Raw genomic sequence first — 16,339 nt, 5'->3', positions numbered from 1 at the left:
GATCCTGTTGACCCTGCATTGGTGGCTAGATGTCTAAGCAGTCTGTGCGGGATGTCCCTTGAATTCTCCCGAACCCTCTGTCTCTGGTGACAGATGCTTCAGACTTGGGGTGGGGAGCGCATTTGGGTCAGCTCTGCACTCAGGCTCTGTGGAGCAGGGCAGACCTCCGACTTCGTATGCTCCTCTTTCCTGTGTCACGAGGTCCTGAGGCTCTGGGAGTTCTCCATCCAGCATCACATACTTTTGCAGGCCCATTACTTACCAGCAGTTCACAACTCACTGGTGGACTGGCTCAGCAGGTCCTTTGTGGACCACGAGCGGCCGCTACTCCCAGATGTGCTGCAACCAACTTTCCAAAAGTGGGGTTATACCCAAGTGGACCTGTTTGTCTCACACCTCAATGCAAAGTGCTGGACATTTTGCACTTACCGGAATTGGAGTCCGGGGTCCTGGGCGGACACCTTCAGCACTCCCTGGTCAGGCCCGATGCTGTCCGCTTTTCCTCCAATTCCGTTGATCCACAAGGTCCTTCTCAAAATTCGGTCAGGTTGGGCATCGGTCATCATGGTGGCCCCAGTATGGGCCCGGCAGCACTGGTACTTGGTCCTCCTGCAGATGTCGGTCTGCAAGCCGATACTGCTTCCGCTAAGGCTGGATCTGTTGACTTAGCAGGAGGGATGGATGCTGCACCTCTAATTGCTGCACCTCACAGCCTGGAAGCTCCATGGCTGAGAGATATGGAGTTATGCTCAGGGCCCGAAAAGGAAGCATTGTTAAACGGTAGGAAACCCTCCACAAGGGTAACCTATGTGGCCAGCTGGAAAAGGTTTTCTGTCTGGGTGGCTCTCTCCTTCACAGGCGTCTATACCATTGATTTTAGACTGTCTGTAGTACTTAGCTCAGGAGGGGCTGTCCTTATCCTCTGTTAATGTGCATTTAGCAGCCATTTCTGCCTTTCACCCAGGCCCAGATTATCCATGGTTGTTCTCAGACCTGGAGGTGAAAAGGCTTATGTGCAAAGAACCTGTGCGGGAGAATGTTTAAAGTGGAAAAGTCGTTGCACAGGGGCAGTTCCACTCTCTCGACCTCAGAAGCCTGGTTCCAGTGGTACGAAGTCATCATGACTGGGACTTCCTAGGCTGCAGTGGATGGCCAGGCCATCTTTGGTGCCTTGTCATGCCCTTCGATCTCCACAGAGTGTTGCAGAACCGCCTTCCTGGTCATTGGATCTTGCTGTTGATCTCATCCGCCCAGTCCACCGGGGCTGACTTTGCATGCTGGGATAGGCAGTTCCCTATTTCACTGCAGGTCTCAGACCTGCGAGCTACCCTCAACCTGGTTTAGCCCGCCTGTTGAAGCAGTTTATCGGAGGGTGGCCGCTGCATGCCACAGCTTCTTGGATTCACAAGTGAGAGCTGGGTGCCAGGTGGGGACCAAAGGTGCACGAACTGCCCCGAAAAGATATGACAAGTCCCCACACCAGAGGTGCTACCCCTCCCTGGATACCCCATAGGTTTGGAAAGGGTCAAGCCACAAGTTCAGGCCCCATTGCCCTCATGGAACCTTAGTTTGGTGCTGGCTAATCTCATGGGGCCTCCTTGCTTCTTATTCCCTGTTTCTAAGATATAAAACAGCATTTCTGGTGTCCATTACTTCAGCCAGGAGGTGTCTGAGTTGAGGGCATTGATGGTGGATCCACTCTACACGGTGTTCCACAAGCACAAGTAACAGAGAGAGCCGCGTTAGTCTGTATTCTGTCAAAATCTATTTTAATTACTTCATAGTCTGAGGAGTCCACCAGATCTCCCCGTGACCGGGGTCATGAGGTGCGGGCGTCGACTCCAGCACGAGGCGGGAGCCCGCACGCTCCAAGGCTGCTCTCAGCTCCGGAGGCTTTCAGTGCCATGCAGGGCCTCTTACAAATAACAATGCTGGTGCTGATGCCACGCAGGGAGTCCTTGTCACCATCTCAGACACAGGCACCAGAGCAGTCTGTACGGTCACTAGCGCGGGTCCTGATGCTGATTCAACCCCCACAGACTGTTACTTCCTTCGGTGCACCGTATCACATGGTGCAAGGCACGCAGGAGCCAGCAGGCGCCGGGGGCCTCTCGGCACCAGCATGGTCATCGGTGTCAGAGTCAACGTTGGAATCAGACTCTTTACTCCAGCTCGGCTTGGAGCAGGAGCATGAGGTCGTCCTGGTGCAGTGGACATCGGCACCAGTCCTGGCGCCCTGCAGTGGGGGATTGGCAGGTGCCCCCCGAGGGGGCCTCCCAGTGGCTGTTTTGGACCCTGTGGGCAATCCACGAGGCACAGGGGCAAGCTGTAGGACTCCCTACTCGGGTGCCCAGCACTCCTCAGGTGACGGGATTGGCACTGTCTGCATTGCTGGGGGCACCTCCACAAGAGCAGCAGGAGGTGCCCGTAGAGCCTTCGACACTAACGTCGACACCAGCACCAGTGCAGTTGGCACCGACCCAGATGTGGGCATCACCCCTGCAGGAGCCGGGAACTATGGTGCCGTTGGTGTCGGCACTGGCAGGGTCGGTGTCCTCCTAGGTGCTGAGCTATCCCACTTTGATGGCACAATAGCAGACGAAGCTATGGAGTGCCTTAACCCAGGTGCTGAGCACAGCGCTGTAGACCATGGTGCTGAGGACTCAAACAGAAGAGACCGAACTCCCTGGGCTGGCGGTCCTGGAGGGAGTGGGGCTGTTGTCCTTGTCCTCCCCAGACGAGGCATTGGCTGGGTCCTCCCCATCCCCTGGAATGGAGGATGGAAGGGCGTGCCTGCAGTTACTCAGAAGGGTGGCACAGAGCCTGGGGCTACAGGCAGAAGAGGTCAGGGATAAAACGGACTCAGTCACAGACATTTTGTCAGCGTCTGGACCTAGTAGGGTAGCACTGCTCATTATTAAGACAATTGCCGAGACGGCAAAGACAGTGTGGCAGACCCCGGCCTCAGCCCTGCCCATGGCCAGGAAGAATGAGCGCTGGTACTTTGTTCCAGCCCAGGGTAATGAACACCCGTTCACCCCTCGTCCTCCTCATTCCCTGGTGGTAGGTGTGGCCAACAACAGAGAGAGGCAAGGATTTCAGGGCCCTTCCCCTAAAAATAAAGAGGGCAAATGACGACCTGTATGGTAGGAAAGTTTATTCTACAGGTGGACTTCAGTTGAGGATGGCTAACCAGGAGGCCCTGGTTAGCAGATATGCATATAATACAGTCAGCTCCCTGGGTCGCTTTGCGAAACTGGTTCCGCCAGAGAGCAAGACTGAGTTTAATGATATGGTGGAGGAGCAGAGACGCATATCCAGAGTGGCACTGCAGGCCACGCTAGATGCAGCAGATGTGGCCACCAGGGTCAGGGCATCTGGTATAGCCATGCAAAGGCGGGCATGGCTACAGATCTTGGGGCTCCCCTGCAAGGTGCAACAATTTATACAAGACCTTCCCTTCGAGGGGCCCTCCCGGTTTTCCAAGAAAGCGAATAAGAGACTTCACAGTATGAAGGATTCAAGGGCCACCCTAAGTTTGCTGGGGCTACACACAGCAGCAACCCAGAGAAGGTGCTTTACCCCGAGACTCCAGTTCAGGCAATTCCCACAACAACATAGGGACAGTAGCAGGAGAAGGGGCTGCTCCAATAGGAGACATCAGGGCCTACAGACCCAGGGCCAGAGTCATCAAAACCCCCCACCAGGGTCTAAACAACAGTTTTGATGGGGTGGTCAGCAGTGACACACCGGCCACCAGCTCAACTTTTATTTTCATCCCAGCTATTCCCTTTATACCATGCATGGTGCAACATAACGTTGGACCAGTGGGACCTCTGCGCAGTAGAAAAAGTGTATGCTGTCCAGTTTTCTTCTTACCCCCATTCCCACCCTCCCTCGCTGTCTCTCTTCAGGGACCCCTCTCATGAGACATTGCTCAGGCAGGAGATAAAGACCCTCCTACAAAGGGGGGCTATAGAGGAAGTCCCACAAAACTTCTGGGGGCAGGGGTTTTATTCCCGTTATTTCCTAATCCTGAAAGCAAAAGAGGGATTGTGGCCAATCCTGGACCTGTGAAACCTAAACAAATTCGTGAGAAAGATAAAGTTTCGTACGATATCCCTGGGCCTCATTATCCTGATGCTGGAATGAGGTGACTGGTTTACCGCTCTCTCAATTTACAGGATGCATATTTCCACATAGCAATCTATCCACCTCACAGGAGGTTCCTCCATTTTGTGGTAGGGAAGGATGATTATCAGTTCACAGTCCTTCCGTTCGACCTCTCCTTGGCCCCGAGAGTCTTTACCAAATGTATGTCAGTAGTGGCAGCCTTCCTGCACAGATGGGGATTCACCTCTTTCCTTACCTGGACGACTGGCTGATCCGGGGTTGATTGCAGCACCAGGTACAGCGACACGTGCAGCTGATACAACAGACGTTCAACAAACTAGGCCTCATAGTAAACAAGGCAAAGTCAGTGGAGTGCTAACCCCATCACAGGTCATGGAGTTTGTGGGCGCCTGACTGGATGCAGGGCAAGCCAGAGCCTTCCTGCCTCAGGGCAGGGTTCAAACCATGATGCCTTGCATCTTCGAACTAATCAGGTTCCCAACCACAATGGCATGGGGATGCTTCAGGCTGCTGGGACACATGGCGGCATGCATGTTCATAGTCCAGCAAGCCAGGTTGCGAATACGCCCGTTCCAGCTGACGAGTTAGTGACAGTTCTCCCACAAGTGCTAGGGGCATTACACTGGTGGTTGGGTGCTCGGTCGGTCTGCATCAGAGTGCCCTTCAATCCCTCTCAACCCTCCCTCTCCTAGTCACAGATGCCTCAGACTTGGGCTGGGGAGCGCACTTGGGGGACTGCCAGACACAGGCCCTATGGAGCAAGAATGACGCTCAGCTCCACATAAACATGTGAGAGCTCAGAGCTGTTTGGCTGGCATGCAGAGTGTTTCAAAATGACCTCAAGGGGCAGTGTGTCTCAGTCAGCACAGACAACACCACAGCGATGTATTATATAAACAAATAAGGGGGCTCACGCTCTTCCCCCTGTGTCTCAAGGCCCTTGTGCTCTGGGACTTCTGCATCTCGTACCAGATTCTCCTGAAAACATTCTACCTACTGGCGGCTCACAACTCCCTAGTGGACCATCTCAGCAGGTCCTTCATGAACCACAAGTGGTCACTACACATGGAAGTACTGAATTTAATTTTCCAGAAGTGGGGATGTCCCCAGACAGACCTCTTTGCCTCCCATCTCAACGCAAAGTATCAGACGTTCTGCTCTTACCAAAACTGAAGCCCTGGCTCTTGAGCAAATGCCTTCGGCATTCGCTGGTTGGGCCCTCTGCTGTACGCCTTCCCTCCGATACCACTCATCCACCGAACACTGCTCTAAATTTGGTCAGACCAAGCATCAGTCATCCTGGTGGCTCCAGCTTGGGCTCAACAGCACTGGTACTCGACCCTCCTGGAGATGTTTGTCTGTGACCCAATGGTACTTCCATCACGCCCAGACTTGCTCACACAAGAGGAGGGGAAACTCCAGTACCCCAGTCTCCGGGTGCTATGTCTCACAGCGTGGAAGCTCCATGGCTGAGAGCGGTCGAGCTTTCCTGCTCCAAACCTGTCAGGGAAGTATTGTTAAACAGCAGGAAACCCTCCACAAGGGCAACATAGGTAGCCAAATGGAAAAGATTTGTTGTTTGAACAGCCTACAGGGAAATATCCCCGGGGCAAGCCCCAATACCAAATACTCTAGACCACTTGCTGTACTTGAGGCAGGAAAGGCTGTCACTATCTTCTCTGAAAGTGCGTTTAGCAGCCATTTCTGCCTTTCACCCGGGACCTGGGACGTCACCGTCTTCTCGGACCCTGTGGTGAAAAGGTTCATGAAGGGAATGGAAAGAGTCAAACCGCAGTTCCAGCCCCCTGCCGTTGTGCGACTTTAATTTGGTATTGTCTAAACTTAACGGCATTCCCCTTTGAACCCCTTGCCACCTGCTCCCTTTTATTCCTCAGTTACAAGACAGCATTCCTGGTGGCCATTACCTCAGCCAGAAGGGTGTCAGAGCTCAGGGCCCTGACGGTGGATCCACTTTATACAGTGTTCCACAAGGATAAGGTCAGGCTGAGACCCCACCCAGCGTTCCTGCAGAAGGTGGTCTCCCCCTTCCACGTTAACCAAGACATCACCCTGACGGTGTTCTATCCAAAGCCCCGTGCCTCCCCTAGGGAGCAGAGCTTACATATCTTGGATGTCCAGAGGGCACTGGCCTTCCATATGGACAGGACCAGACCCTTCTGAAAATCTCAGCAGCTGTTCGTTGCAGTGGCAGACAGGATGAAGGGGCACCCAGTCTCCTCTCAGCGGATCTCCTCCTGGATAGTGGCCTGTATCACAGAGTGCTACAAATGGGCGGGGGTCCCCCCTCCCCTGATCAGAGCTCACTCCACCAGGTCACAGGCGTCCTCTGCGGCGTACTTGGCCAGGGTCCCTATCCAGGACATCTGCAGGGCGGTCACTTGGTGCTCCATTCACACGTTCGCAGCGCATTATGCACTTACGCAGCACGCATGGGAAGACGCTGCGGTGGGCAGGGCTGTCCTGCACTCCTTTCGGGGCTCCGACCCCACCTCCTAGGCGCTGGCTGGCATGCACCCAGCTTGGAATGCCCATGTGCAATCACTCGAAGAAGAAAAGACAGTTGCCTGTTCTGTAACTGGTGTTCTTCGAGATGTGTTGCTCATGTCCATTCCAAAACCTTCCTGCCTTCCCCTCTGTCGGAGTAGCCAGCAAGGAGGAACTGAGCGGAGGGCGGGGCAGGCGGTGCATATATGGGCCGCTATACAGGCGTCGCTCCAGGGGGAGCCGCACCAACCCTAGGGCTACCGGCTAGGGCAAAAAGCTTCCAGCAACTGGGCATGAGCTCAGCACACACCCAACTTGGAATGGACATGAGCAACACATCTCAAAGAACACCAGTTACAGAACAGAAAACTAGTCAAGTAGCACTTTAAAAACTAACAGAATAATTTATTAGGTGATGAGCTTTCGTGGGACAGACCCACTTTTTCAGACCATAGCCATACCAGAACAGACTCAATACAGGTAACTGTCTTTTCTGTAGTATAGTTTCAACCAGTTTGCCCAGTTCTGAAGTCAGGATTACAAACTTGTGGCTGCTGGGATCACCTCTGCAGGCATTTTTAAAAATTACCACATTTGCTGTCATCAGTCATTTGGTGCACATGGCTTTCAGATGTTCTGCAGTTTTACCTTTGAGCTACTTCAGAACTCTTGGGTGAAGACCATCTGGTCCTAGTGATTTATCAGTTTGTTCCAAAGCCACCTCTAATGACACCTCAAACTGAGACAGTTCCTTCTCACATTTATCCCTTAAAAAGAATGGCATACATCTGGGAATCTACATCACACCCTCAGCCGTGGAGACGGATGCAAAGAATTCATTTCTGTTCAATATCTTCATTAACGATTTAGATATTGACATAGAAAGTACGCTTATTAAGTTTGCAGATGATACCAAGCTCGGAGGGGTTGCAACTGCTTTGGAGGATAGGGTCATAATTCAAAAGGATCTGGATAAACTGGAGAAATGGGCTGAGGTAAACTGGATGAAGTTTAATAAGGACAAATGCAAAGTGCTCCACTTAGGAAGGAACAATCAGTGTCACACATACAGAATGGGAAACGACTGCCTAGGAATGAGTACAGTAGAAAGGATCGAGGGGTTATAGTGGACCACAGGCTAAATATGAGTCAACAGTGTGATGCTGTTGCAAAAAAAGCAAACATGATTCTAGGATGCATTAACAGGTGTGTTGTGAACAAGACATGAGAAGTCATTCTCCCACTCTACTCTGCACTGGTTAGGCCTCAGCTGGAGTATTGTGTCCAGTTTTGGGCACCGCAGTTCAGGAAGGATGTGGAGAAATTGGAGAGGGTCCAGAGGAGAGCAACGAGAATGATCAAAGGTCTAGAGAACATGACCTATGAAGAAAGGCTGAAAGGATTGGGCTTGTTTAGTTTGGAAAAGAGAAGATTGAGGGGGGACATGACAGCAGTTTTCAGGTAGCTAAAAGGGTGTCATAAGGCAGAGGGAGGGAACTTGTTCTTCCTTGCCTCTGAGGATAGAACAAGAGGCAATGGACTTAAATTGCAGCCGGGGAGGTTCAGGTTGGACATTAGGAAAAAGTTCCTAACTGTCAGGGTGATCAAACACTGGAACGAATTGCCAAGGCAGGTGGTAGAATCTCCATCACTGGAGATATTTAAGAAGAGGTTAGATAGGTGGCTTTCAGGGATGGTCTAGAAAGTGCTTGGTCCTGCCATGAGGGCAGGGGGCTGGACTCGATGGCCTCTCGAGGTCCCTTCCAGTCGTACTCTTCTATGATTCTATGATTTACTTTCTCCACAAAGGCCTTAACATCATTAAGTGCTCCTTTGACAGCTCAGTCATCCAGAGCTTCCAGTGAGGTCCCTTGCATGTTGCACTGGCAGGTGCAATGGAGGAGCGACTTCTGTGGGTGCAGTGTGACGTTCTCACCCACTCCCAGGTGGGGATTCTGTAGTAAAGAATGTGTCTCAGAATGGCTGTGGAAACGTAGTACCCCCCACATGAGAGAAGATGGGGACATTCACCCCTGAGCCAGGAACCAAACCCAGTTGATGCCAGTGCTTGGGACCTCTTGCCTGGATCCTGTCCCTGTGCTGTGACAGCAATAGCCCCTCCAGCCCCCCTCCTGCAGAGCTCCTCGACTAGCCCATTTCTGCACACATTCAGATTACAATACAAATGCCAGAGAGAGAGGGGCTGCCAGATCCCACACCTCCTATGCAGCTTTCCCCTGGCCTGTGGTTCTGCACTCCGTGTTCCTAGGCCTTCTGGGCTATTTGATGCACTCGCTGTACACCTCACACATGTAGTATGAACAGGAGTTAAAAATAAGTGAATGTTCAGTTTTCCCTCTTGGCTTGGCAAAGCAATGGGCTCTTGTGGGAAAAGCACGCTGACACCCTGATCTTTGCACTCTATTGCTATGAGCTCGTAATGTGCTACCCAAGCCCTACCAGGGTGCGTGCATAGGCTTCCAATCTCTTGTGTCACTGAACGATGGGCATGCGGGGGAGGTTTGTGGAAAATCCTGCTCAACTGTGATGGCTGCTGCCTAGTGAGGGACAGAATCTGGCACTACAAAATTTGACTTGAAAACCATCCTCAGAGCTCCAAGGGAGCATTGCAGGAGCCCTACCCCTGCATCATGCTCCCCCACCTCTGCTCCCCAGTCAATAAATATCCAAAAAAGGGCCCTTGGAGCCAACAATGAGACTCACACGGTGCCATGATGCCAGCCCCATGTGGCCTCTAGCCTGGAAGGAGTCACTCAGCGGAGGTGCGGTGTTTCCCTTCTTCCTTATGGGACCAGAGAGGCTCCTGCAGAGATGGTCACAGTGGTACATCTGGCAGCTTTTCTGCAATGACCACAATAATGCAGCATGTCACTGCAGTGGTCCCTCTGCCCTGTTTATGGGAGACTCCACTGAGTGCAGGTCCGACACGTTTAACCCTTTCCCTCCACTGACTATTTAATTTTTGGAAGGGGGCCAGCAAAGAGCCCAGCCTATGGTGGAAGAGGTGGGAGTGTGGCCAGTGCTACATTGGCCGGCTAGCCATGGTAAGCAATGGTGTTAGGGAGGAGCAAATGCTGGACGCTTTGGGCTCCTTGGTGCGGAGGCTTTACTTTGTGGTGACTATTCAACAGGGCCTGAGGAGGGCTAGTGTTAGCTACAGACTGAGGCTGAGCAGATCTAGAACCCAGGTCTGCTGGATTGTTTAGCAGCACCTGCTGGCTACCCACAGCGGCTATAGATCCCTTTCCTCCATAGCCATGAGCTCTGGTGTGCATTTGGACCAGGGGAAGTCTCACCTCAAGGGGCTGATGGGCAGCAGCCACAAGGCCCTGACTGGCTCCCCACTGTATATAAACTCAAAGGCTGTTCTGGGAAGTATCCAGGTAACTGTGTGAAGCTCCCATCACTGCCATGACCATTCCTGCTCCTGAACGCCTACCTTTGAGCTCAGCTCCGTGTGGACTTTACTTCCTGACGGAGACCCTGGAGCTTGACTCCAGCTCTGATCCTGGGTATTAACCCTGCCCTGGAACTGGGTGCAAGCTCCTTGGCCTCTCCCACCTCAGGGTGTGACAGCTCTGACCTGACTGCTCCTGTCAGGATTGTGACATGAGAGCTGTCATGAAGTTCTTGAGGACTATGAAGGAGAGCAACTGAGGCAGCATCTGAAGAAGTGAGTTAACTCACGAAAGCTCATGCTCTAAACTTTTCTGTTAGTCTATAAGGTGCCACAGGACCCTTCGTTGCTCTACCGATCCAGACTAACACGGCCGCCCCTCTGATATGAGGCAGCTAATGCTTCCTCTATTGACAGACTCCTTGGCTTTGTCCCTTCGAGCTCCCAGGCTGCTTGAAGTTATGCAACAGACATCATAGGCCACCGTGTTTAGGCTTATTCCAGCTCTGCCTTCCTTGCATGGATGCGTGAGGGGAAGATGCTGTAGCAGGCTGGCGGGGAGCAAGACAGGCTAGAGGACTGCCAAGGGGCAGATGGGGCACACATGGACAGAAGCTTGGGACCCTGGCTCAGCCCAGCTGCAGTGACTGAGAGTCACGCTGTTGTGCACAAAGCGCCTTCCTTGTCAGAGGGAGCTGTGAGTGGGGCAGGGTGCCTGTGTGCTGGAGAAGGAGTGGTGTGGGGAAATAAGCTTTAAACTCCTGATGTGCTGAGTCCCTTTCCTGGCGGGGTCATTGAGGAAATTCAGCCCCTAGCCGTGTAGAGGATGCCAAGATCTGCAGCTGGCTCAGGCCTGTGGGGCAAAGCTTCTCTGGCAAGCGAGAGGCAGTGAGGTACATCAGCAGGGTTCTCCCTTCTCTGGCTGTGCAAGAGACCAGCTCCAGGTTGCACAGCTCTGGTCCCTGCCAGGTGACCTGTGGAATTGCTCTCCAGGACACACCTGTGAGTTATGGAATAGGCCACCAGGGGGCTGTGCTGCTCCACTCAAAAGTGAGCAAAACCTCGGCGCCGGGCCAACCCTTGTAGGTCTTTCGCTCGCTCAACGAGGAAGTGCAGAAGGTGCAGCATTCGGGCACTGGATAGTGGCCAATGGCCATGAAGTCTGCAGTGGTTTGGCAATTTTAACGAGTCATAATTAAAGAGAATTCTGCTGGTCAGTGGAATTACTGCTGGGGGCCTGATCCTGCAGCTGAGACACGGAAGGACTTGGAGTGATGCCTGTCTGCAGGGATGCTAGCCCCAGAGGATGAATCTTCGCAGCTCTTTGTGGGGCCGGCCGAGTGCTGACAGTTCTACGTTCCAGATCTGGGTGATCTCTCCATGCAAGGAAAGGCTGCCAGCAGCCCTAAAGCCATGCTGAGACAGTAGCCTCAGCTCCCCAGGCACTGTGCAGTCAGGATAGGGTCTGTTCTGTCGCCTCAGCACTATGTGGACAATAGGTGCTGGAGCCCCCGGCAGGCTTGGAGCAGGGGTCAGAGTTTGGCTTTGTGCAGAGAAATGGAATGAGATTGCTCATCTTGTCAGCACTCCCCCAGAGCCTCAGTGCTGCAGAGCAGCCGACACTGCCCAGTGCAGCGACTTCTGCTGCAGCCTGCATCTCCTGGTACTAACCCTGTACAGCCAGGCTGAGCTACAGGCTAGAGCAGCGGTTCCCATGCTTTTCAGCAGTACACCTCCCCTTTTGATTTTTGAGGAGCCCTTGCACCCCACCCCCCCCCCTTCACAGAATCACAGAGTCACAGGGCTGGAAGGGACCTCAGCAGGTCATCTAGTCCAGCCCCTGCTTCAAGCAGGATCAACCCCCACTAAGTCATCCCAGCCAGGACCTTGTCCAGCTGGGACTTAAGAACCTTTACCATCATCCAACCCCCTTTTAACAAAAAATTCAATTTGGAATTTCAAGTAAGCACAAAAACATGATAGAAAATGTTCTTTAAAATTAAAAGTAAGTACAAATAGTTTTTCTTGTCCCATTGCAGGTTCCTGGTGCAGCCCCAGCTGGCCAGCCGCCTGAGCCCAGTGCCAGCCACCACCTACCTGAGACCTGCGCTGCCAGAGCTGCCCACGCCAGCTGCCTGCCCACCTGAGCCCCGTGCCAGCTGCCTGAGCCCCGTGTCAGCCACCACCCGGCTGAGGCCTGCACTGCCAGAGCTGCCCATGCCAGCTGCCTGCCCACCTGAGACCTGCGCTGCCAGAGCCGCCCTCCCGAGCCCCATGCTGCTGGGGCCAGCCACCTGCTCAGCCGCCAGGGCCAGCTGCCCGCCTGCTGCCAACCCAAGCCCTGTGCTTCCAGGACCAGCCATCCACCCACCAGCTACCCACTCCAGCTATGGGCCAGCCTCTTGAGCTGCCCGCCCAAGCCCCACACTGCCAGGGTCAGCCGCCCGCCGGCCAGCCCAAGCCACCTGAGCCCCATGCTGTGGGGGCAGGCTGCCAGTCTGAGCCTCCCAAGGCCCATGCTGCAGGGGCAGGCCGCCAGCCCCAGCCACCTGAGCCCTATGCTGTGGGGGCAGCTGCCCAAGCCCCACAAGTCCCGCAGGCCCTGTGAGCAACCCTCCTGAGACCACAAAGCCAGGCACTACCAGCCCCCCATCTAACCCCATCCTACTGCTCCTCCCCTCCTCCAGCCCACACTCACTCTCATTTGCAAAAGGCAGCCAGCTCCACATGGGTCTTTGCTGGCTGCCTGCTTTTTATAGCAGCTGAACCGGGTCACCCATGTAAAATGGCAGGGGCTGAGAGCCAGAAGCAAAGGCTGTCTCTTTCTTCAGGTAGGGGGAATGATGGGAGGGGCTGTGTCGCTTTGCGCCCCCCTGGAATTTCTTCATGCTCCCCAGGGGGGCACGTCCCTGAGTTTGGGAAACCAGAGGCTAGATATTCTAGCAAAGCCAAACTCCAGCCCTTCCCGCCCCAGTCTACAAAATGCCTGACGCTAGCATGGCTACCCATTTCACTGATGTGTAACTACGCTTGGTTAAATACAGTCACGTTCATCAATTAATGCATCGTGGTGCGGTTTGACAGCTCTAACCAAAGGCATTTCACCACTCAGTGGCCAAGGCGTTATGCAGATCACTTTACTAATCAGTTGCTAGGTTCCCTGACAGGCTGCTAATAAACTCTGAGTGCCTGGCTGGCTCTGGGCGAGCACACCCCACTGCAGTATTGCAAGTTACATTCCAAACAAGCGGACGCTTACAAATACATGTATTTATGGCCAAGTTTTCATATGACAATTGTGACAGCCTGTGCTAGCTGTGATGTGGCAGAGGATTAGGGCCTTTTCCTTGTGCTCAGGAATGTACCTAGAGCCAGGAAATCAAGATTAACCCTGGACCCACACACCTTGCTCCTCCTGCCTGGCTTCTTCTACCACAGCGTGAAGACACTGCCCAGGCATTCCCTTCCTGACAGGAGTCATGTAACAGGCAGGAGCGACGGCACTTCCGTGATGCCGTGTGTCCTTAGGACTTGCAGGCGGTGTCTGTACAAGGCACAAAGGGAAACAGGAGAGACACCCCTGGCCTAGAGGCAGTGCAGTCAGATGGGCAGCCAGTGCCCAGCCATTGACACTTGGCTCTCTGGTTTGGGGCCTGTGGTGTATTCCATTCTTGTGGCATAAAGACAGCTACACAGAGGCTGGCACAGATGCTGCAGCTGCTGGGTGTGGTGTGACCCAGAGAAATGATGGTGCTGAAACAGGTCTTGGAGCATGGCTGCACCACCACCCTTAGCACTGTCCATGCCCCTCACCATCCTCTGGAGTTGGAGCTGGCAGCCAGGGCTGGCCATGGTTCGTGGGAGAACCTAGGACCAGGGAAGACAGGCCACCAGCTTCACCCCTGCTGCCTGAGGCCCCGTTCCTCCTGCCTCGGACCCCATGGGACACAAGCCCACCCCGCTGTCCCCACTAAAGGAGCAAGCCACTACCCCCCGTGGGAGGTGCTCATCCCCAGCCTTCCCCAAACCTGGGAGCACCAAGAGGGCATACAACATGTGTTCCCAGGCTCAGTGAGGCTAAAGCCCAGGCAGCCCCAGGAGACTGGGGGAGCCATGCTGAAGGGGGGGAGCCAAGTGTGGGCAGAGCCAGCCAAGCAGTGTGGGAAGGCAGAGCCTTCCTCTGCCTCTTAGAGCCACCACCCATGTAGGACCCCGCTCATGGGACCCAGGGGCAGCAGCAGAGCCCCTGGCCAGCAGCAAGGCTGGCAGCCATGACCCCCACATGCAGGGCAGTGGCTGGGACCTGGGCTGTCAGTGGAGCCCCAGGGCAGCAGGAGAACAGGTAGCCAGGACACTGGGCAGCAGGGGTGTGGGTCTGGAACTCCAGTCACAAGTCCCGGGGTGTGTGGCATCTCCTCCTGCCACCCTGGTGCCCACGCTGGGGCTTGAAGGTGTCGGCTGCTTTCAGTCAGTGCTCCGAAGCTTTGCAGACAACGCTGAATTCTTGGTTGCAGCTGCAGCAAAGGACCGTCATCACCCAGCACCTGTGGAGCCCCCACCCCCCGCCCGCCCACCGCCGCCTCCCCAGCCTCTTCCACACTGAACTTCACACATGGCCCTAAGGCCACCGTGGCCCAGAACCTGGTTCAGGGCCAGCCTCGGCCCCTCCTCTCTCGCCACAGTTGGGGTGTGTCTTGGGGCCCCAGCTGTGACTAGAATCTCCGCTTCTATTTGAACACAGTTGGCTCCGGCCCTGGGGTGTGTGGGGTGGTAGTGGAAAAGGGCTTGGGAATGTGACTCCCCCACCCTTCAACTCCACAAAGGCTCCAGAACAGAAAGGGCGATAAATGAGCCAGCACTTGCCAGCTGGGAAACTTTGAAGCCCATCTCTGTCTGGGGACCTGGTTCCTTTTGGGACACTGGGGGCTTCCAGTGTCCGAGTTATCTGTGCTGATCTGGTCCCTTCACCTTCTCTTCACCTGGCACCTAGGTCTCTGGCCGCCCGGTTTGGGAGCCTTTCACCTAACCCCCGGCCTGGCTCTCCTCAGGGCTGGGCATTGGGCTGGCTGGGCTGGTGGGGTACCCTGCTCTGGGACTGGACAGGCAGGGGATGTGTACCCCACCCCCATCACTGCAACAGCTGTTAGTCCCTTCCTTGTTCCTAAACTAGGTAAAGACTTCATTCGATTGCCCCTTCACCTTGACAGGGCACTGCCCCAGCCCTGCCCCAGCCCTACAGAGGCTTATAGAGGAGTCTTGTTTGCACTCCCCATGGAGGAATGAGCCCTGCCCCAGCCACCACCCAGAGAGTGGCTGAGTCACTATCTGAATGCAGCCCCAGGGCCTCAGTAGCCAGGGCTTGGCCTATGAGCTGGCAGCTTTTATCCAAATCCACGGCCCCAGATCAGCTCTGCAAGGAACAGCTACAGTAAGCCAGGGTACAAAGCTGCCCATTGGAGCTGGAACTGGTACAACACAAGTCTCTAGATTCCCTGATATTAAGACCAGCAGGGATCATTAAATCACTGGTCTGACCTGTATGGCACAAGCCAGAGAAGTTCCCCTCCGCTTGCCCTGCTGTGCATCTTGCACTAAGGCCCTGCCAGAGGGGAGCTGGGATGCGTCTGTTAAACGCCCAGCTCATGACTGAAATTGGCCCAGCAGTGAGGACCCACCACCGCCTGGGGGCTGGCTGTGCTGGGCAGCTGCTCTTGCTGTTACACCAGGAGTCCTTCCTGGGCTCATTGTGGCTTTTTCAAACTCTGAGCAGATGTTTCTGCGGGGCATGAGGGTCCTTTCGCCGACCATGGTCCCAGCACAGTCAAGCCAGGGCCGTTCGCTAGTAGAATACCAGAGGAGTTTGCAGCTGAACTGGGTGGTACTACGGGGGGCCTGGACTGGACTGGACTGGACTGTGCAGCTGGTGGAACCCCCAAAACCAGAATTCTCGCCAGAGCAGCTGTGAAAGTGGTTCTGGGGCACTGGCAGGGCTCAGGGCAAAAGCCAGGTCTAGGTCCACCATGGGTATAAATCTGGATAGTTCCACTGAAATCAATGGAATGCCATTGCTTTACCCCAGCTGAGGATTTTGACCCCATTCTTTGAGTTCTGTGCTGGAGCGTCTGATTCCAGCCAACTCTGGATCTCTACCATGACCTGCCTGGCCCAGGAGATCAAATACATATGTCCATTGCTACAGGAAAATTAAACTATAACCCACCTCTACCCTCTCCTCCTGGGGTAGGCAAACCACAATGGGCAAGTCTGTTAGATTAGCTGGCC

This window comes from Carettochelys insculpta, chromosome 3 (assembly GCF_033958435.1).
Source record: "Carettochelys insculpta isolate YL-2023 chromosome 3, ASM3395843v1, whole genome shotgun sequence".
Taxonomy (NCBI): domain Eukaryota; kingdom Metazoa; phylum Chordata; order Testudines; family Carettochelyidae; genus Carettochelys; species Carettochelys insculpta.
Note: the sequence above shows the minus strand (reverse complement) of the source record.